The 23,787-nt window shown below is 38.0% G+C and overlaps 1 protein-coding gene across 2 annotated transcripts in view; it reads left to right on the top strand.

The window, feature by feature from the left end:
* Positions 1-23,787, top strand: part of LOC147419568 (agamous-like MADS-box protein AGL11) — a 101,399-nt gene that overhangs the window by 33,765 nt on the left and 43,847 nt on the right. The gene's annotated exons all lie outside the window — the stretch shown is intronic.

Below are 23,787 nucleotides of genomic sequence, written 5' to 3'. Positions count from 1 at the left end.
TGTGCCCCATCATTGTGTCTACCTCTCGAGAACTCACCCGAAGAAGATCATGCAAAGTATTGTGTTCCACTTAGAGCTAAAGTGTAAAAGAGGAGCCTTCAATTTTTGGCACTAATATTAATATCAAATATCGAATACTAAACTCCACAAGAGGTGTCTTGGAGTTTGGGGCTACAATCTTTAGGCTTTTCTTATGTAGATATTTAAATTTTTCCCTTTCCTCTCTTATGCTATACTGTGTTTCTCTATGTGCTCCATCATTGTGTCTACCTCTCTTACATCCCTCTTACACTCTTCCCTTGTCAATTTATTTTCTTGTGTGTGTGTATGTGTGTGTGCGTTGTCATAGTTTAGGTGTGTGTGCGTATCTGAGTTTGGAAGAAGATGATGGTGGTGAAGTCTATGAGGAATTGTGGATTTGTCTAAGCAACTGGTCTCTCCAACTCCTAACATACACTCTATATTGTGTGCCTCGAGCTTCCTTTGTCTTCGCCAAGCCGTGTCTGTGTTTCTTGTAATCCTAAGTCCAACATCATTGTTGTCAGTGGGACTATGGATTGTGTGTTTGCAAGTTTATTACCTCGAAAATATTGGATGTGATGTTCATTGTTCACGAATGGGGATTCTTGGATGTAGTGTAGTCTATTGGTTAACTCGCTATGAGGCAATTCGTGTTCAAACTGACACTCTTTTTGGTGACACATTGGTGGTTGTAAATTCAAGTTATATTGAATGGAAGGATTCTTTGTTGGAGTGTCCATTGTAGCTTCTTCATCAACTTGGTCTTCCTACATATATCCACTATGACCTACAGAGAGTGCTAAAGTTTATGCATTTCAAGTGAATACCTAATGTAAATAATTTTTTTTTATCAAGATATTTATTTACTCTTTTGACATGATTTTTGATTCAGCAATTGCTAAGGGGTCGGTTGTACTTAAGGTCCACTAGGTAGTATACAAAAGACGTCCAATCCACATTGTATAATCAATAGAACTCATTGCCAAGCTGCTTGGTTCAAGAAAATCTCTCTCTCTCTCTCTCTCTCTATTTTTTTGCATTGTTTACTTTGACATCACGTGAATTCCTTCTTGTTGGGTCCTCAACAAAGTATAAAAAACCGAGTTTAGACTCACGAAAGAATGCAATGTCTCAAGCTTCATTGGGTAGTGCATAGATGGTCGTTTGCCTGAAGGTCACTAAAACATTTTGTAAGATAGCAAAGAGTTCCATATAAGGGTTAATTGTTCTTGTAGATTCACAAAAGAATCCATATATAAGCTGATTTTTATTCATATTATTTTTTTTTGATACGTCCGTGATACTTTTATTATAAAAAGTGTTGTAACAGAAGGGGATTTTTTAAACAAAGAAATCTATAGGTAGGAGATTTTTGAAATACCCCTTGAACATATGTGATATAGAGAGTTTAAATGTAGTCAATCCTCCTCCCCCCCCCCCACCCTCCTCCCCTCTTCAAACCCTCCCTTTTTGTGGCTCCTCAATCCTTGTTAGGCTAAGAGCAAGGAGGATAAATCTCCAAATCTCCATTTTTGAGGATAAATCATCTTATGCATGAACAAGGAGTAAATGAAACTCAAAGGGTGCACTATTCAGGACCTCCCTATATAACGTGCATTTATGAGGTAATTGAAATTGAATATAAAAACCATTATTTTAATTTATCTCTAAAGTTTTCCATTTTAAAACCCAATTCGTTGATCGCATGTGGTACATCCCAAAAAATGAAACAAGGACCCAAAATGTGTATTCAAACTATATATAAGATAGATACATCTATATATATAGGTATATCTTGAGATGTAAAAATTAAAGTTGGAACTTTTCATACAAAGAAAATCATATGCATCATGTGGACAATCTATCATTCATGAAACATGAGTATCAAATTTTAATATCAAGGATCATTCAAAGTCAACATGTCTAAGTTTCAACAAAGAGAATTAAGAAAGTGTGTAATTTAATTTGTTTGATTTCCTTCTTGACTTGTTTCAAAATAGGCATTTCACTCATTACCAAAATGTTTCAGATATTTTATCTGCTTTGCATTTTGGTAATATAAATACACATTTCAAGAGTACATAGCTTCTCTCTCTTACTTTACAAGCAAGACACTTCTCTATCATTGAATTGTGAAGCTACAAAATTGATTGATCTTTTTCTTTAGATCCATGCATTCGGCTTTCTATGCCTAGGTCCATCATTACAGCTTCACTAAAGCACTTATCATCATCTATTAAGCGCTTATCATCTATTAAGCACCATCTCGTATCATCTCTACGTCAAACCCCAAGAGACACTCTCCATTGTACAAGAATGACTATGTAACCATTCAACCCTTGACTATGCTTCCTTTGGGAATGCCCTTCAATGCATGAAGCTCTTTGGTACCTTTATAAAGTGCTATAGAAATAACATATATGTAGAACTTAGCACTTGCTCTATTTCACGTTGCATGAGATTCATAAATTATTTGGATAGAGTTTAAGTTATTTGAGCGATATACATGAGAACTCTTCATAGCCTCAGTAGTCATATTTTGTCGATATTGGAATGCCTCTAATGAGAGCGTTATGTTGACTTGCATGTTAGCTTCTATACACCACTTCTATGCATGTCCACAATTATTGTAGCTCTTTAAAGAGAGGACAAAGATATACATCTATGTTATTCACTTTATGCCAACTTGGTATAATCACACTTGGAAACGAGCAATATTATAGTTTACAATAATGATTGGCTATATACTTTAGAATGTGAAACATTGTCGAAATAGGTCAGGGAAAAAGAATGTATTGTTGGAACCACAAAGTAGTGTCTTAAAGAGTCCTTGGATAGAACTTTAGAAACCCCGATTTGATGTTTTATACGTAAAATAAACTAACATGCTATATATCAATGTATAGCCGAATTTTGAAAATAGAATCTAAAACTATAATTTTCAAAACATTTTTGGTAAAATTTTACTAAATCTTCTCTTTTTGTAAAGGGTCTCACCAAAAAGTTCTCAAAGTGGTTCTACAAATACATGCCTTCACCCATTGACGTATGTTTTCCATAGCTTAATTGAGCTATAAATCTTGCATGAAATCAAGTCATGTTTCATTGATATATTTCTACACCATAAATCCCATAAGAATCCTTAGCATATTATCTATTGACTGATTGACTCTATGTCACTAGGCGAGAGCCACTATTGATTTGCATTGACAGAAGTGTTTTATGTGAGGCACGATGGAAAATATCTAAACACTTTTTATGACACTTTTTACACTTGTAGATCTTTTCAATATTTGTTTGCTCAAAATTTTAAATATATCTCCATGTCTATATACTCTTCTCAGAACAAAGCACAATCATTGTGGTAAGCATGATTAAAACTATAATTAATCCTTGATTATATTAGAACCTTTTCTCGATTTTGGCATTTTGTTGTTTGTTGGTAAAAGATTCTATGTGAGAAACTTGCATAAAGAAAAGCAAATAGCACGGCTAATAAAAATAGTCATTGCATAAATGAAGTGAAAACACCTTAGAGATACACCTAGAAGAAATCAATATAAAGAAAAGCAATAATGTAGCATCCAAGAATAGTCCTCGCATAATTGAAATGAAAGAACCTTAGAGAACAACCTAAAAAGCTTTGTGGCACTAGTGTCACTTCGCTCAAACTTTGCTTGTATTTTTTGACGGACCAAAAGCATCTTCAATCTGTGACATCCGTACTCCTTCATATAGTGGGGTGTTAGTCTTGCAATTCATCGATCGGATGCAAATCCCTCTGTGTTTAGAATCATCACATTTATGCTGGTCAAATACCACTTTGTCAGAAGGACGTTGCCTTGTTCACTATCTCCACCTGAAACATTATTCAATGACATGCTTTTTATTCTTTGTTTCAACAAATCTCCTAGTAACTTGTATTGAACGTTGCAAAACTATTGTACCACATCCATCATTAGAGTCGTAACAAGATGAAAATAGGTAATATTGAGTGCATAAAACGAAAAATGTATGCGTAATGTGGACCATGTTTCTTTGGCTCAGACATATCAATGGATTTTGATTTTTATTCACATAGCTTGTTTTCATTGATTGGAATATATCGATTTTTATAATGTATTTTGTTTGGCGAAGTTATCATACATTGATTGCAATATGAACAAGGATGGAAAAGTAGAATGATACTAAAATAATCCTTAAACTAGATCACTATTTATTGAAAACAAGTCTTGAGATAATCCTACAAAATTCTAAACAAAAGCAATGTTGAATCCTAATCAAACTCTAGATTAGCGTTGCAAAATTGACTATTCTACAAAACATAAATTTGTTTGAGTAATTGATTGAGTAGATAGTTGGAGGCACGGACACAATGTCTATCCATTGTGCTCCTATTTGTGATGATGTGGCGTATCTAGCTAGAGGAGAAATGGCTGAGGACAAGAGAAACTATATCTAGAAGAGCAAAAAAAAATTAAACCCAGAAAGTGTGGACGAGAGCATAAAAAGGGTCTAGGAATAAAAAACCTAATTCCTAGCGACCTAAAGAACTTAAGGAGCACCGATCAATGAGCCTAAACCCAATTTTTCAAACGCTTAAACTTTGGTTGAGTTTTTTGTTAATCACGTTGACATGTTGATGTGGCAAGATGTACAAAATTTTACGTTTTGCACTGCAAGTGATTATGTGGTAAACTGTACAAATTTTTTGGCATTTTGCGCTATTGGCTATTCGAAAAATTTATATACGCTTTTGGTACATATATGTTTGGGGTTGTAATGATTTTAAAACTAAATTTTTTTATGTCCCTGCTTCTTGTCATCACTTGTAAGTTTATAAATGATACCACGGCCTCATTATGTAGAGCATTCTGGACACAGAGTTTGAGGCAAGAGTCCCTCCACAGTTATACTATTGCAATATTATAATGATGAAATACCAAAAGGAGCTCTAGTCTTTGAGTCCAATGCGTTTGGGCAATGTCAACTCTCTCTCTCTCTTTCTCTCTCTCTCTCTCTCTCTCTCTCTCTCTCTCTCTCTCTTAAAGTTCAACGATTTTGCAGTTTGTATGCATGCGTTACTATTGATTTTTTTCTTGGAGTGACAAAGCTTGTAGTAAAGGTATCTAGTTCATAAAGATTCTTCTTTTAAGGAGAATCCGATATCTTCTACAACACATGGGTTCTCACGGAGAATTAAACCAAAACGATATCCCTCTCTGGAGAGATTAGGAAAAGTCCAATCCTTGTGTTGGATTGAAGAAAACAATGAAGATTTAGGTAAAGTTTTGGTGGGGAGCTTTACAAGAGCGGAGTGAAAACATCATATGCAGGTTGATGATTGTGTAAAAAAATTGATGAAATACTCCTAGAACCCGAAGTATGTGAAGCATCTGAATACTTAATTGATGCATGAGATTCAGTCCAGATGGAAAGAGACCATTGATTGTCCTCTCTAGTTGGGAAGGAAACTAAGAGAAGTGAAAAAAAGTGAAAAGTGTACTCGCAAAAAGAGTTGGAGAGACCTCTTCAAAAGGAGATGAACGAGATAGTGAGACGCTTGAAGCACTCTCAAAAGAAGAGGAAATAAGTAAATTTTCTTGGTTATTTGGATCAAACGTCAACTTCTGAGGTGGCAAGAAAATCCAAGAAGAATATTCATTTTGAGGATGACCCATATTTTTCCTCATTTTCAAAGAATTTGGCTACTTTGTCATCCTCTAGTTCCAGTGAGGATGAGAAAAGTCAAACGAAGTGGAGAGAAGGCAAGAAAAGAAAGATAAAGAGGTTTGAAAAAACGTCTAGATGGCATGGGAGGCCATCTAGCAGCTCAAGAGGAGATCTCATCCTCTTCTAACAGTGAACAGATAAGCAAGAAGACCAAGGAGTTCAAGAAAGGGAATCAAACCGTTAGGTTTGACACATTTTCAAGCTACCAAGACATCCATCAAGCCTTGAGTTTATACAACAATTTGACATCGCCTTTTGAATAGGTCGACTCTTGGAGCACAAGATGTAAAGGGTGACATCTTATTGGAAAGTTGAAAGAAAATACACAGACATGGTGATCTACTCTGATTTTATGTAGAGAAGCACCTATGACGTGGATAAAATTCAGAAGTATTTTTACGTCAACTTGGATATTAGAAGAATATGAAGAAGATGTCATCATGTCTTGTCATCATTTGAGGATGAATAAGAAAGATACGTTGTATGACTACTGCCAAGGGTTTTGGAATACATATTTTCCAGCATCCTTGTTTGAAAAGATTACTTTGAGGAACCATATTGAGCGATTTTGCTGTGGGTTATCAAAAGAAATTTGAAAGTACTTTGAGGTACCAAAATGAGTGATTTTTCTATGGGTTGGATAGTATCCCCTCAACAAGACAAGTGTCCTCTCATGAAGAGAATGAATTAGGGAAATCGGATGATAGCTTATCAAATGATTTTGGAGGAGTACAAAAATCAGATGGTAGCGCATTTGCGGGTTTTGATGAACTAAGGGAATCTGATGCAATATCTTCAAAGGATTCTAGAGAGGAAAGGGGATCGAATGATAGTGCATCTCAGGGTTTTGACAATTGAGAGTGATACACCAGCGTACAAGGGGAGGCCAGCGAGACTACTCATAGATCCTAGGATACAAGGAAAGAAAGAAAAGGGAATCAACCAATACATCAAAGAATTCCAACTACCCAAATTGAGGTGGCAAGGATAGGGAGGTCAGCTTAAGGCTACCAACAAGTCATAGGGTATACAAAAAGAACAAAAAGGTAGGCTATCTCCATCGAATAATTTGGTCAAGGGTACTTTTTGGCCCTCTATGCCAAGTGAATGGAGGGGGGGAGCCCGACATATTCTCTTCAGGGAGAGTTATACCTTGAATCTTTTGGGTCATTAGAAATGTCTATACCAGAAGTTACTGATGACTCAACATGTTGAATTTGGTGCAATGTAGACTACACGAGAAGGGAGCCACTCCACTCCTTTGTCACAGATTGCCTAGATTGAATAAAGTCACTAATTTCTCTTTGGGTTTTAGGATACTGATAGGTTGACAATATTTCGCGGAATGACTTGATAAACAGATATACAATGATTGTGGAATGACTTGATAAACAGATGTACAATGAATTGGAAATTTCTTTTAATTAGTTGACAACATGTACTCTTTCATGTGTCAGATGTGTAGAGAGAGATGAAATGCCTACAACATCTTGTTTGATGAATGAATTGATTTTAGTCAATCTAGACATTTATTAGAGAACATTGAGATCTAGTTTTAGGATACTGATAGGTTGAAAATATTTTGCGGAATGACTTGATAAACAGATGTACAATGATTGTGGAATGACTTGATAAACAGATGTATAATGGATTGGAAATTTCTTTAATTTAGTTGAAAACATGTACTCTTTCATGTGTGAGATGTGTAGAGAGAGATGAAATGCCTACAACATCTTGTTTGATGAATGAATTGATTTTAGTCCATCTAGACATTTATTAGAGAACATCCAGATCTGGATGTGATGGCTAAGTGAATGAGAACTGAATGAGATTGTAGGACATCAAGATGTCTATTGGATGAGATGGTTGGATACTATTGTGAGTGCATCAAGAGTTCCAAGAGGATGACATGGTTGCTCAGTGATCTAGGTGCATCAAGAGATTTGGATGGAATGAGATGGCCATATTGAAAAGATTGAAATACGATGTGTAGTGTGAACTAAGTGTGTGATTTTGTGCTATGCGGATGTATTGTCTTATGTAGACGTTCATGGGCTTGGTCTTCTTGATTAAAATGTGGAAAATAAGGATATTAATCTAGTAGTAACAAGATTTAGTAGATCAAGACATCCATGAAAAGATTAGTATGGTGTAGATGTGACTACTAAATACGTTACAATGATCATGATTTGTATCCAAGACCCTTGATAGAAATGTGATTGATCAGTGACTTATATCTTTGTAAAAGTACTGGATTGGTGAAGTGTGGTACATGAGTACATAGTGTTAGTATCTATTGAAGAAAGTTTCTGTCATATGGTTGTTGTAGGTGTAATCGAGGGAGATTACAATTCTTTTCAAGGGGAGGGATGTCACAAAGTGATTATGTGGCATACACAAATGGAAGAGAAATGATCGAGAGAACAAGAGATATTGAATCCAGAAGAACAAAGAAGTCTAAACCTAGAAAGTGTGGCCAAGGGACCTAAAGAGGGGCTAGGAATTAAAAAAAAAGCAAAACCCTAGTGACCTAAAGAACCTAAGGAGCATTGACTAAGGGACCTAAAACCCTAAATATCAAAAGCTTGATATCTGATTGCATTTTTGTAAATTGCATTGATGTGCTAATGTGGCAAGCTATATGGAATTTTGTATTTTACGGTGCAAGTGATGACATTGTAGAATGTACAAATTTTTACTTTTTGCGCTACAAGCTCTTGGGCAAATTTACCCAAGCTTTTGATACAAATGCGTTTGGGGGTGGAATGATTTTAAAACTAACGTTTTTCGGGTCTTTGCTTTTGGACATTACTTATAAGTATATAAAGTAATCCATGGCCTCACTCTACAAAGTATCTAGATGCAAAATCTGATAACCGAGGACCCTTGAGAGTGATACTATTGCGACATAATAATAAAGAAATACCAAAAGGGGTTCAGTATTTGGGGGCAATGCGTTTGGATGCAGAACTCCTCGTGCCGTGTCACAACTCTCTCTCTCTCTCTCTCTCTCTCTCTGTGCACTTTCTGTTTGTGTGCTGCCATTGATTTCTCGCTTGGAACCAAAAAAGAAAAATCAATATCCTTTTTTATTTACACATGCTTCTTTGTGTGTTCATGTAGCCTTGTTGAATGTTCAAGTATGTTTCCACTTGTGTGCTTGGGGGAGGGAGATGTTAGCAAGGCACTGTGGAGAAAGGGGAAAAGAGGGAAAGATAAGGATACTTGCAAAATGATAGTTGTGAGATTCCTTTCTTCTTTTTTGTAGCATGCTTCCCCCCTAGCAAATTGTTGATATGATCGTCGATATTATTGTCGTTTTAAGAGCTAGTATATATGGAAGGTAATATCGATTCCAGGTTCCTACTAGGATATTTATTATCAATACTCTTTGAAATGCTTGGTATTAGAATCTAAAGGTGCCATTGTCTACGCATTTATTAAGTTTTGCAGAGAAGATAAGAGAATTCTAAACAATAAATTAAAGTGATGTTTTCTCTACCCATTTGGAACAATGGTGAGGAGAAGGGAAAAAAGTTGTTTGAGTTTTGGGATATTTTCTTGCGACTTTGTCTCCTTGATTGACGGAGTGGTCTTATTTGTTAGCTTGGTTGGTGTATAATGTAATTCAAGCCATAAATACTACAATTCTTCTCGTGCGATATCCTCTATTGATATATTCTTGTAATTCCCAAACAAAATAGGCTTTTGTTGAGAGACGTGGACACTTATCTATACATACCGTATCTCATGTGTTTGTATCGGTATACGCAAAGGGGATTACTAACCTGTAGAGTATATAAACCATCATATCATAGGGCATGTTTATAGCTTTTACAAGAAGACAAGTATTAATCAGTATATAAATGTATATAACAAGGAGTATATCTTAAGAGTTACCACCGATGAATACATCAATGTCCTAAATCTTTTTTGGGCATGGATGGCTATTATTGCAATTTCACACAGAATTATACAAGGATACTACCTATGCCTATGAGTGGTCAATTAAAAGGGTGAAGATTGTTACTTTACTTGGCAAGTAGAATAGTAGAGTAGCTTTGAAAAGTGTAAGAGTGCTTTAGCTAGTACTACTTCCATATAATAATTTGTAGATCTAACCAAAGCGTTTGTTTTGGTGATTGATGCCAATAATAAGGCTACTGGTGCAATACCACTTCAAGAGGGTGGACCAGCTGCCTTTGAGAGTAAGACATTAGATGGTGCTCAATAGAATTATTATGTGTATGAGTGAACACTGTATGACATTATTGATGTTCTTCGCAAGTGGAGGAATTGTTTATATGGTGCAAAGTTCAAAATGTACTTGACCACGAGAACAATAGGTGTTTTACTAGTAAAATTGTTTTACTAGGTTGCAAGGTTGGATACATTGGGATCCTTCAAGAATATGATTACTCTTTACGGTATTATAAAGGTCAGTACAACATGATAGCCAATGCTTTAACCTGAATAATGATGCTCTTCATTCAAAGAAATTACGAGTAAATTCTTGGCCTCTTTTCGAGGGAAGTGCAAGCGTGATCTATTAAACAATACATTGTGGAGTCGTGTAAATACAGGGGAGCCTTCCCACTCTAATGTGAGTGCACCAATAAACTCTACATATACTTCTACTTTCTCACAAGCAAAACTAGAATAATGGAAGAATATCTCTATAAATTATGGGTATCTATTCTATAAGGGAAGAGTATGTGTAGCTAGGGACTTTAACCAGTAGAGGCACCAAATTCTTTTTCAGTATCATGATAGTCCAAGTACACATCATCGTGGTATTTGAAAGAAATATGAATTCGTTATAAGGCAATAAGTTTACACAAGGATGTACATGAGTGCTTGATAAATTACCAAAATGGAAAATAAAAAAGCGTATCCATGAATTTCATTGTTTGTCTACCTATGATAGCTTGTGGCTATTACTCTCTTTGGGTAGTAATAGACCCCTTCACTAAGATGTCGATTCCTTGCTACAAATACTATGGTCAGGATTGAAAATATAGTGAGTCTATTATTGAAAAATAGGTATAAGTTATATATGGTCTTCAATCTAATATGTTTAGTGATATAGAAAAAAAAATGATGGCCATTTTTGGAGTGAAGTACTCCATTAACTCGAAACTACTCTTAAATTGGGTAAAAATGATCATCCTTACATATATGGAGAACTTGAGAGAGTAAATCAAGTATTAGAAAATATCCTACGAGCTTAGCTTACCAAAAAATAGATAGATTGGAAAGACCATGTGTCAATTTTGGATTTTTCTTTGCAATAGTGCAAAGTATATTTTCAATTTATGCTAATGTATGGTTACCAACCTTAATCTTGAGTGGCTATCATACTAGCCAATGGACGTATCTATTTGGTTAAGGATTTCTTAAACAAAAAATTTAATATACTAAAGCTTACTAAGACCAATGTCACACAGGCTTAGGACCATTATAAGAAGTTTGCAGTTGAAAAATGCCACCAAGTCTGCTTCATGGACAAAGAAGAGATATTTCTCAAGATTCTAGAGCATTTTGAAAGTTTGGAAGTGGACATCACTTACAATTTCACATGGGAATTGCAATCCATTTTGGATTCTTAAGAAGATTGGTGAACATGCTTACTCACTGTTCTTACGAGCACATTCAAGAGTGAAGCGGCTAGCACAAGTACATAATGTCATTGAATTAAAACTTTTAGTTTACATAATTGAGCCACCTACTCAATCTCATGAGCTAGAAAGAATTTTTGATCACTATGAGTTAAAAATATTTCGTCGAGTTTGTCAACAAGTACTCATCGAGTAAAATGGTAGACTCAAGGAGGGTGCTTCTTCGAAAAGCATTGATGTGCTTAAGAAGTGGTTTCCTACTTTTTTTTGATGCTTTTGAGGTTGAAAACTCTTCTCTAAGGGAGAGAATAGTGTAAAGAAAAGGGTACGATTAGGAGAGCATAGCCTTAGGCATGAGCAGTTTAGGGGTTTTCTTAAGGTAGGCTAGGATGTCTATAAAAGGGATATGTTTGGGTATAGAAAGAAACGCTTAGTCCCCTATCCTCACATGTACACTATAAAATCACCTCATATTCCCTTGCATCTTAGGGAGGTCAAGGGATGAGAAACATCTGTAATGTATGAGAAATCATCCAAGCCATACTTTTTCCTTGCCTCTGGCAAGGAGGCATGGGAGATACCTTACAAGTAGTATCATAGCCAAGGTTATTTGGATTCCAATGGAGTTTCGAACCTTTTACTTTTTTGTCTTATTATTAGATTGCACCAAATCTCCATGCATTGGACGATCTGCTATTATGTTTTTCTTGGGTGTTCGAGCCTCGAGAATGCAACACAAATCCTTGGATTTCAAATTTTCTAGAATCCCAATTTAAAACCTATCCCTAACTAAAGCTATAATCCTCTATCAACATCTTGGCATTCATAGTGAGACACCCTAGGACGGAAAATAAGGAGATTGGTCTCTAGTTTTCACCCTTTTTCTAGTGGCTCCTCCTTAAGTTGAACTTTCACAAGGCTCCCAGTGATCCCCTCCATTTATCATGGTATGTCATATAAAAATTAAGTGTCCTTTACACATGAATGGATGAGAATTATTGACTAGTAAAATATAATTTATATATAAGAGGGAAGAACAAATATCTAGTGCATTGACTTGTGATGGGATTTAAAATGATGAATTCATGGTATCGAAATTGAGAAATTAAATATGAAAAATAAAATAATAAAATAATTTTTTCTTAATTATTAATAAATATAGTAGGTGACTTTGAATCTTTCATTTCCTATCGTGAAAAATGTACATGTAATAGGTAAGAAAAAGTTTCTAATGAGGGAGGTAAAGGATTTATGTGATTTTTGTTAGAGTAGGATCAACAATAAGTTTATTAGAAGCTTGAGTGAGAACATCCACCAATGCATGAGATGTAGAAATGTATAATATAACATATACATACAATAGTATTAAAATATATTACGAATGGTAAAAAGTGTAAAATGGATTACTTTAAGCATGGTAAAAAAATACACACTTAAATATAGTATATACATAACTCCTACAAAGTGGAGTAATCAAGATTATAACATAGCTAGGTTCAAAGCAAAGAGTGAGCTATAATATCTTTTAGGCTTTTTAAAAAAAACTTTTTGAGAATGACCTGTAACCTAGAGACCCGTGGATAACAAGGAGAGAAGGTGAATCTGCCAAACTTGTGTCTTGAGTAAAATATGAGCTCCTTTTGTAAAGGTAGTCTTCCCAAAAACATAGGTTTAATTAACAGGATGAAGGGCAATAACTAGCAAGTTTTGTACAAGCCAAAGGCTAGCAGGGGTATCAATTTCAAAAATGAAACTTCGAAAGAAAATATTGGGAGATACTCCTTTTTGTATCAGCAAGATGCATGTGAAACTCGCACTCCAAGGGAAGCTTGTCATGTGATATCCAAAGTCCGAAGACTTTGAGTTTTGTGAAGTGCTAGTGAATCGTATGCAAAATTGGCACTTCAAGGCAAGCTCATATGACATGTATAGTTCAAGGGAAGGCTCACTATAAGACCTAGGATAGCTAGATCTTGAGATCCTTCTCCCAACCTTCCATTATAAAGGCAGGCTCCTAGCCTCTTGCCCTAGACAGATCCCCTATCCACATTGCCTAGCCCGGCCGTGTGGTCGTGGTCCGTGACTCCCTGGCCTTGCCCTTATCTTGACATTGATCCCCCCTTAAGGAAGAATTTTTTTCCTCAAAAACAAAAGTGGGAAACTTTTTCTTAAGAGCACTAATGTTTCTCCAAGTGGCACCTTCTTCACGTCGATCTTTCCACTTGATTAAAGCTTGTCGACGTACGTGATGACGCTTATGTAATTCATGATAGTCAAGAATTCGTTCAGGTTCATGCAATGGGATAGGAGGTTCAACGAAATCGACCAGAATTTGTTGGTCAATGACATTGTCGTTCCTATGTAATCGCTTACGTAAACGGCTTACATGAAACACTGGATGGACACGAGAGTGTGTGGGTAACGATAGTTTGTAGGCACGATCACCAACTTGCTTCAGTATTTTGAAAGGCTCACAATATCTTGGAGATAATTTAGGTGTTGACCCAGTTTTTAGACTTTCTCAATGCTCTGGCACACGCAAAAATACTTCCTCTTCTTCCTCAAAGGTAACTTGCCTACTTTTCTCATCAGCTTACTTCTTATACCAATCTTGTGCTTGTCGGACATTCTGACAAGCGAGTTTCAGCGTATCTATATGGTCTTGGAGAAAATCCTTAACTTGTTGGGCTGACAAGCGAGTTTCAGCGTATCTATATGGTCTTGGAGAAAATCCTTAACTTGTTGGGGGTTTTTTGGTTGCCAACCCCATCGGAACGGGTGACCTAGGTTGAAAACCATACATGAGCATGAAAGAACAAAATATAGTCGTGACATGCTTAGCACTATTGTAAGAAAACTCAAGAAGAGATAGATATTCTTCCCAGTTTGTTTGTTTCTTGCTAATGTATGGGCGTAGCATATCCTGTAGCACTTGGTTAACTCGTTCACTCTGACATCCGTTTCGAGATGATCGGTTGTGTTGAGGTTGAATTGTATACCCAGTCGTTTATACACAGCCCTCCAAAAATGATTGTTAAACGTGGGATTGTGATCACTCACAATGTTACTCGGCAAGCCATACAACCTTTACAGATTGTCCACAAATGACTTAGCTAATTCTGGAGTCTTAATCGTTGACTCCGTTGGAATAAACTTGCATAGTTTAGTCGATCGGTCTACGACCACCCATACTGAGTCACGGCCTCGTACAGTGGTTGGTAAACCCACAATAAAATCCATAGAGATACTTTCCCATTTGCCATTGGGAATCTCCAAAGGATGTAAGAGTCCTCCTTTCCTTCAGGTGCTCTGCTTTGTTAACTTGACATTTTTGGCAGCGTAAGACATAATCTTGAATATAGCCATGTAAAATTGGCCAGTAAAACTGTCGTCGTACGAGAGCATAAGTATTTTTAATACCTGGGTGCTTTGCACTTGGACTGTCATGACATTCATAAAGAATTTGGCACCGAATGTTGATGTCCGTCGGTACACAAACTCTCCCCTTGTGGAATAGGTACCCATTATCGATGGTAAAATTCTTCCATTTATCACTCGATAGAGGAGAACTATGTGTAGAGATGGTTAACGACACACTACCAACATTGGAGTGAGAAGAATCCCTCCTTTGCACATGGCTCCACACTTTGGAATATGCGTCATCATGCTCATATTTGTCCTTCAGAGAATCCAAGAATTCACTGCGAAGTTCTGCGAACAAAGCAGAATTGATCTCAGACATACGATTAAGAGCATCGGATACCACATTGTATCGTCCTTTACGATACCAAAGCTTTGCGTCATACTCCTGAAGAATCTCAGTCCACCTGGCTTTTTGACCCTTCAAGTCAGTTTGTTGTGTAAACCATTTAATGATTTCATGGTCAAACACAATCTCAAATTGAGCGCCATACAAATAATGTTTGCATGTCTTCAAGTTAGACACTACTGCATAGAGTTCGCATTCATAACCAAAATAATTCTGATGTGCTGAATCAAGCTTCTTGCTTGCAAATACAATTGGCCGCCTTAACAGGACTGCTCCAATAGCACAGTCATTGTCATCCGTTTCCAAAACGAATGGTTTCAAAGGATCTACAATAGCTAGATTAGGAGTTGTAGCTAATGCATCCTTGAGTGTATCAAAACTATGCTGATGAGTGGTCCCTCACTGAAAGGTCTTTCCTTTGCCTTTCAGTTGGTCCGTCACAGGAGAAGCAATATTAGCATAGTTTTTAGCGTATCTTCGATAAAAACTTGCATATCTCAACAAAATCTTTAATTCTTCTAGATTTTTAGGAGAATGCCACCATCAAATAGTATCCACTTTGGATTGATCCATGTGCAGCCCAATAGCTGAGATAACATGCCCAAGATAGTGAGTTTCCTCCTTCGGAAAATCACACTTGGATTCTTTGGCATATAATTGATTTGTTCGTAACAATTCAAACATCTGCTTGAGATGTTGTAAGTGTTCTTCCTTAGAAGCATTCTATACTAGAATGTCATTGAGAAAAACGATAACAAATCTACCCAAGTACGATTTCAAGACACTATCCATAAGGGTCATGAATGTTGCGGGCGCATTGGTTAACCCAAAAGGCATAATCGGAAACTCGTAGTGTCCAAACCTTGTTCAAAAGGCAGTTTTGGGTATATCAGCAAGTCAAATACGTACTTAACATCCATCTAGGAATTTTGGAACTTATTCAAGTCTCGTTTTTCAAATTGCAAAAAAAAAGGGTACTTTTTGAAGGATTTTTTGAATATTTGAAAATAATCTACTTTGGTGATTTTTTGTATTTATGCAAAGAATACATGAGTTTCTCTTACTTTGACCCCACTTGAAAGAGCAATTTCATCAAATCTAGAGACGACCATAATGTCACCTCTACTTTCAGTGAAATTTTTAGTCACAATGGATTTGAATTTTATGACTGAGAGTTTATTTTTCGTGATGCTTGCATTAATCTTGCCACAAGGGCTACTTCTAGTGATAATTTTAGTCGAAATATATTTACGTTTTATGACAGAGTTTATTCCACGTGAGTGCTTGCATTAATTTTTGCTTTGAACAAACTTGAACCTTAGGAGATAAAAGGCATAATTTTCGTATACAAAATCGATAAACAATGACTCAAAAGAGTTTTTATTGTCCGTGTACAACAAAAATTATGTTTTTCAACACTTTACAAGGTAAGTTCACTCCCTTGATGCTCTTCAAGTAGACTTGGAGCAAGCTCAACTTATTCACTTAGGTGTCCAAACTTGATGTGGATGTGTCCAAAGATTCTATCTAAATAGGTATGAAAACAATATCCAAACTTGATCTAGGTGGTGGGGGCTCGAAATAATGTTGAAGCACCTGACAACCACCTAGACTTAGAGGAGGCTCAAATTTATACATAAATAGGTTTCCAAACTTGACTTAGGTGGCGAAGGCTCGAACTTAAATTCAAGCCTCAACACTAACTTATTAACTAGAGCTACGGGTCAAAGCTTCTATCTAAATAGGTATGCAAACAATATCCAAACTTGATCTAGGTGGTGGAGGCTCAAACTTAAGTTGGAGATTGACAAGCACCTAATAGGTTTCAAACTTGAACTAGGTGGTGAAGGCTCGAACTTAAGTTCAAGCCTCAACACTAACTAGAGCCAAAAATCCTTAAAATTTTGCCAAAGGAGATAAGCGATCCCACCTGCAAATCTACTACCTTACACCTACATCCTTGTTTCAGAAGTTGGCTTGAATATAACGCAATGAAATTTCCCAAAACTTTGGTATATAAGTTTTTTTTAGGAACCTTATCTCTATTTTAGCGCATTGAGTGGTGCAAATTTACAGTGATGAACTATCAACGTCCATCGGGAAACATTGGCTACTCAATGCTGGGTATCATTGCAACTATGATGAGTTTGCCTTATTAGCCTTTTAGAGCAAGCAAGACACCATAGCCACATCACGTACAAACATCTACCTCATTGTCCATTTCATCGTCATCCTCCTCCTCTCCCATTTCTTATCTTTGTTGAGGGGGCGTTGATGTGTTGGGCCATCATCTGTCAATGTAGTTGCAAAGGCATGAGTAGAAGTTACGTAGCAGTCCACTTCTCCTCGCAAATCAAGCAAGGCCATTATATGATCCCTCAGCCTTTGGAATCTTTCCATCTCTCTTTCTCCAAAGAGAGTGATAGTTTGGTCAAGGCTTTGGATCGTGCTTCGGTGGACTATAGCATGCACATCAAGGCTTTTGTCCTACAATTTATTAAAATCTGCTGCAGGTTTAGCCTACTGCGGTGCCTACTCCTGTGTTTCTTTTGCTTTAATGATTTTCTATGAGATGAATCTGGCCTGAAATCTCACTTCCTTTCCCTATCATCGATGCCAGTGCTGGCAAACATGACGTCGACGACTTGAAGGCAAGCAACACCCCATTGCATTTCTACGGCACATACAATCTTCCCTAGGGTATCAACCAACTGGGACGGAGACGACTCAGAGGGAGTAGTGGATAGATGGCAAGAGAATTCCAATGTGAGCACCAAGGCTAGACACATGCATGACAGACGGTCCTTGTTCTCACATTTTGTGGCTGAGGAATATCGTGTAAGCATCGCTACTTAGTGGTGAGACGCTTTGTGCATGCGGTTGCAGGGTAGCATGCCTCTTCTTCTCTCTCCTAGGCACGCACTACAACGCATCAATTCTCCCTTGCATTTTATTGGCTACACACCATTGATATAAAGAAGGAACAGCAAGGAAGCTATGGCGAACTTGTTTCCATGATGAACCTTGCTATGGCAATAAAACCTCACATCAGAATCAAATTTCAAACTTTGACAAAAGTTCAAGGCATCGTTAGTTTTAACGTTTCTATGCTAACATTTGTTAGTTGGAAAATGTCGAGGCTCCAAGCTCAAGATGAAGGCTCCAACTCAAGTTCGAGTGCGGATGAGGACTCACATGTAGCACTCTTGGAAACACTGTGGTGGATAGCCGCGGCACGACTCTCAAGTTTGATCTTTTTTGAGTTTGAATTCTAACTTAAGCTTTCAAGGATGTTTGCACAATTTTAGAAAATGACATTAGTTAGAATCTCTTGAAATTCTCTCTTTCTTTCTAATTTCGTAGTACTAGGAGACTCTCTCCCTCTTTTTCAATTTGATGTGTGGGCAAGTCGAGACTCTCACTCTCTCTCTTTCTACACGGAGACATAGGTAGGGTGCTATATTCACCAAATGTGAAGGGAAGGCCTTTCTCTAGATACGAACACCTATGTCTTCACCTTGAAGATATGGGTGAGAGAATTCAAAGGGAAATTGATTCAAAGCTGAGAATTAGGGCATACACGGGACACTTGGCACATAGAGGTAGAAGTTGAACGAGTAGGAGGGAAGAGGCAAAACAAGCACAAGCTATGGTGTGGTGAGGGGATTGGAAAAGCAGTAGTGAAGGTCACAAGGCTATCGTTTTTGGAGATCGAGATGTCCCTCCTTGTCTATTGTGATACAATCGAGTCTACTACAGTGAATTTATTTTGGCCATGCTCGCAACAAAGAGGAAGGAGAAGGGTTCTTTTTCGAGTATATCCAAGTTTCTTATCTTGAGGCTCTCCTTCAAAAACTCATTATAATCTTTACTTCAAAATCCCCTAGTGCTTGTCCTTGTGACTCCAGATTTTTTTTGTAGCTATAGCATTTATCACCCATTGACCTAGGCAATCTTGCATAATCTGTTAGAGAAAGAATGGAGTGCACACCATAAAACCTAAGCTTGTACTAGTAGCTAAAATCAAAATTGTTGGACTAGCTATAACAACTTCTCACCTCATGACTCATAGAATCTAATACACATTATCCATGCTCTTCTTCTTCGTTTAAAAATGGAGTACGTAGGTCTTATGGACTTGTATAAGCTAAATGTTGTTTAAGTGTTAAAGTACCTTCTCAACTCTTTTATCTTTGCAAGTGAGTAGCAAATTTTTTGTGGGCATGGAACTGGTTTTCATTTATGTTCTTTGCATTTGCAAATAGATTCCAAGGGTGAACCCGCATCACAACTCATCTAGCTTAAATTGTGACACCCAAACGAGGTTGCAAGCTTTGAAACAATTGTCCCAAATTTATCTATTTTTCTCAAAATTTCTAAATTTTTCTTACTTGGTGATAACCCGACCGCAAGTCTATTTTTGTAAAAATACGAGCATGAGTAATCTTGTCGAACAACTCATCCATGCATGGCAATGGGTACTTGTTCTTAACAGTAACCGCATTTAATCCACGATAGTCTACGCACATGTGCATACTACCATCCTTTTTCTTTACTAATAGGATAGGAGAAGCCCATGGTGAAGAACTGGGTTGAATAAACCATCTGCTAAGATAGTCAACAAGCTGAGGTTCCACCTCATCAGCTTCAAAAAAACTCATTCTGTAGGGTGGTTTATTGATTGGTTTACTGCCTGCAACCACTTCGATGCTATGTTGCACTGATCATGTCGGCAGTAATCTTGATGGCAAATCATTAGGAAAAACATCGTGAAATTCTTGTAATAAAGTTTTTAATTCACTGGCAACCTTTGCTTGTTGAGAAGTAGCCATTGGTGGAAGAGATCAGAGAGAAGCATGCGGCGTTGAGGATGTTCACCAGATTCAACATTGGAAAGAAAATGACACAATGAATAACACAAGAAGACTTCATCTATTTCATTATCAGAAACGAGCTGCAGAATCTTTGCTGTACATATCAGTGGTGAGGAGGGCACATCCTTCTCTCCTAACAACAACACATGTGCGCCATGGGATTCAAACATCAAGCTGTTCTGCTCGTAGCTACGCTTCGGTGATGATCCTAGGCTATACAACCATTCCCTACCAAGTACCACATTTTCCCTTTCCATATTCATAACCTGCAAATCCAAAGATGTGCAATAGCCTTGTATTTCCAACGGTACAGCTCGGACTTGAGTATCCCATATTTTGGTATCATAATCATTCATCATTGCTACCTTGTAGCGGTGGAAACTCGGAGTTTGGGGCAATTTGAGTTTTTTCACTAATCCATAGTTAATGAAACTGTGAGTAGCATCGTCATCTACCAAGATGCACACCTTGTGCCCTTGAGAGATCTGTGCATACACACTAACTCATGTGGATCGAAGGTCTGTTGCCACATGGAAGGTGTGATACGGCATTCATGCACCACTTCGGTGTGCGTTACTTCCACTATAGAGAATTATGAGGAAGATTCAAGAGGTAGCAGTTGCATCGTGTGCATTGCTTTCTTCTTGCCGTGAGCAGCAGATTTTCCCTTGGGACAATCCTTTTTGCCATGGCCGCTTTCCAAGCATTGAAAGCATAACTTCTCTTTTTTAGCCTTGTCAAAGTCCTTAGGAGAGAGAGGACTACGAGACCCCTTGGGTTTTTTAGCTGCTTCAGAATTGGCTACTATAAATTTTTTTTTATTGTGCCCATACTGTGTGTATGTATTACCATGTGTTTAGCATGCATGTGATTATTATGTGATTTCTTTTTATCTGGATCATCATGAATGTGTGCTTTCACTATGGCTCAAGTGTTTTAGGGTCCTGAGTCTTGACGTGCTTCTTAAGCTCGGGCATCAGACCGTGGATAAATCCACGTACTTGTAGAAAGGTGTCTAGTCCTTCCAACTTGAGGATAACATCCCGATAGTGAGAGATATATTCAAGTAATGATGGGTGTTGGCGCATGGAACACGTGTCCCAAGCCGTCCAATTTTGATCTGCCTCATTTGTAGGCATAAATTCTTTTTGAAACATAGCCTCAAAGGTTGGCCAGCTCTTTGGTAAGATATTCTTCTCCTTGAGAGACATCCACCATTTGTAGGCCTTGCCTTCTAAAGTCGGACTTGTCTGTAGTGTCCTGACTACATCCGGAGTACGCCGTAAAGCGTGAATTCCATCCCACTTATTGAGAGAGATATTCACTGTATCCTTATTGCGATCTCGGTCCTCTCCCTTAAAAGTCGGTGGTTTGGTGTTTCTCAACAACTCGTCCACCTCCTTTGCAGTGAAAGAGTGCAAAGAGTCCGGAGATGACCTTGTCCATGATCAGAAGGTCCTTGTCCCTGTTTGGCAACGTCTCATGCATGTGTGTGTCAACAATGTCCTTGGCCTGTTGCTGCATAAATTGTATCACTAACGTGGATAAATTTAGTGACATTTTCATTTAAAGATGCAAATGGTTTTTTCATTACTGATACGCGTGTCTGAAGTGCACAAAATTCTTGGATATCGAGCAATTCATAAGCGTCATCATCTCCCGTAGCGTCGCGGACACCCTCCATGAGAGTATCCTACTGCGAGCCATCATGGGAAGGATCGGGCGTATGATGCTCAAAATCAAAAGTCATATTGATATCTGAATCCATGGCAACACCGTGCAGTGTACGAAAGAGAAAGAAGAATACCTTGATCCAAAAAACAATCCTGATCGTCAAAGCTTTGTCAACCCATAAGTTCAACCGTTCATTTACTTCGCTTGAACGCGTCGCCGTTGATTCGAGCTTCAGAAAAAAACAAGTGATGTTGGATACTTTTTTGAAAACCTTAAAGCTGTCGTAGATTTACTCTGATGCAATGTTGCAATTGTTGCAAATTTGGAGAATTGGCAAGAACTCGACGGCCTCTCTCGAAGTTCTCGGCCCTTGTCTTGAGGTTATGTTGCCATTGTCCGAGTACAAAATTGAGGTTCAAATCTGGAGGTATTATCGTGTAGTAATTACAAGCAAAATTTTGCAACGTCAATTACTCATGGCTTGTTGAATGGTATGCCGAGAATTGAAGCTTGTCCAACTGGGTATGTCGAGTTGTGTTTGGCTTGTATGGGGTGTATACCGGGGTGGGCATGCACTTTAAGCTCACAATTTTAGCCCAAGGTTGTTTGCCTTATGGCAAACTCAAGCCAAAACAGCGACGGAGTTTTGCTACTGAGCCGCTGAGAGCAAGGAAAGCTCACTGAGCCGTCGGAGGTGCTCGATTGCGCCCGCTACAGAGAAGAACTCTCCTCAGCTCGGGCTCGCACCATTCAAGGCCGAAACCACCCGATTTTGCGATGGTGATCTCGTCGCCTTCCCTCCTCGCAAGCGGGGTTGCCCACACAGAGAGCGTTGTCGGGTTTCCTGTGTAGAGCGGCTTCACGTCTCCATGCACATGCAAAAGTTAACGATAGGGTAGCTCTCCACGTCCTTGTGTCCCAAAAAAGTGATTCACTCTTGATACCAGTATAAGACCTAGGGTAGCTAGACCTTGAGATCCTCCTCCCAACCTCCGATTATAAAGGCAAGCTCCTAGCCTCTTGCCCTAGACAGATCCCCTGTCCACATTGCCTAGCCGAACCGCCTGGCCGTGGTCCCGGTAACTCCCTCGCCTTGCCCTTGTCCTGACACTCACCACAAGCCTTGTGTGTACAATCCATGAGTATAGTCCAAGGGAAGGCTCAGTAGATGTGAAGGGAAGGCCTTTCTCTACACGTGTTTTTAGTGGAAAAAACAAAATTTTGAAATGTTGATTCCTAACCATTGCAAATAGACTGAAAGATATTCACTTGTATTATTGCTTAGTGGAGGAGCCCATGAGTTATTTGGATTATAGACTACAAGTGTCCAAAAGAGCAATGGTAACCCAAGATCTTTTGAACACCTCTTTTAATCTTCAAAGGGTTCCTTGGGTTTTTGTGTATGAGAAGCTAGAACAAATGGTTAGTATGGTTACGTGGGAGGGAAGCCTTGTGGGATTTGAATAAGAAAGAGAGTGCTCTTCATGTGGTGCCTTTGATTTTCAAGTCTTCTTTGAATACTATCGTACCACTCTTAGCTTGATTGCCAATTTTCTAAGGATACACTCAAAGCTCATTATCATGTTAGTATTATGATGGACTTGCTAGGAATCCTATATTCGTTGACGTTGACTCGGTGTGCCTTTATGTAGGGGTATATAGGTCTATTGTAGTGTGTGATATATGTTATTTCTAATGGATTTCTACTGTGGAGTGAGCCAACCAAAGTAATAGTGTAATTTGTATTATTAATAACACTCGAAAGGCAGAAGGGGGTACACACTCGACACACAGTCAACATGCCTCTCTATAGCCCAAGATAATCACGGCACCCGTGACCACTAGAGTTCACCTTCAAAACTCACAAGTCACATGCAAAGCACCATTTGTACACCATCGTATACAACCACTCTATAGACTATGTGACAACACAAACAAAGCACAATCATCCTGTACAGCATGATTCAAGCTCTCCACCGCACACAAACTTTCTCAATCACTCTGAGCACAAGAGATCATTGGGGGGCACAACTGCCTACACACGCTCGGAAACACATGCACACAACAAAGAAGGGGGAATTGGCACAAAATGCACAAA

This window comes from Adiantum capillus-veneris, chromosome 29 (assembly GCF_014529385.1).
Source record: "Adiantum capillus-veneris isolate H3 chromosome 29, ASM1452938v2, whole genome shotgun sequence".
Taxonomy (NCBI): domain Eukaryota; kingdom Viridiplantae; phylum Streptophyta; class Polypodiopsida; order Polypodiales; family Pteridaceae; genus Adiantum; species Adiantum capillus-veneris.
The sequence above is the reverse complement of the archived record's forward strand: the minus strand, read 5'-3'. Positions and strand labels throughout refer to the sequence as shown.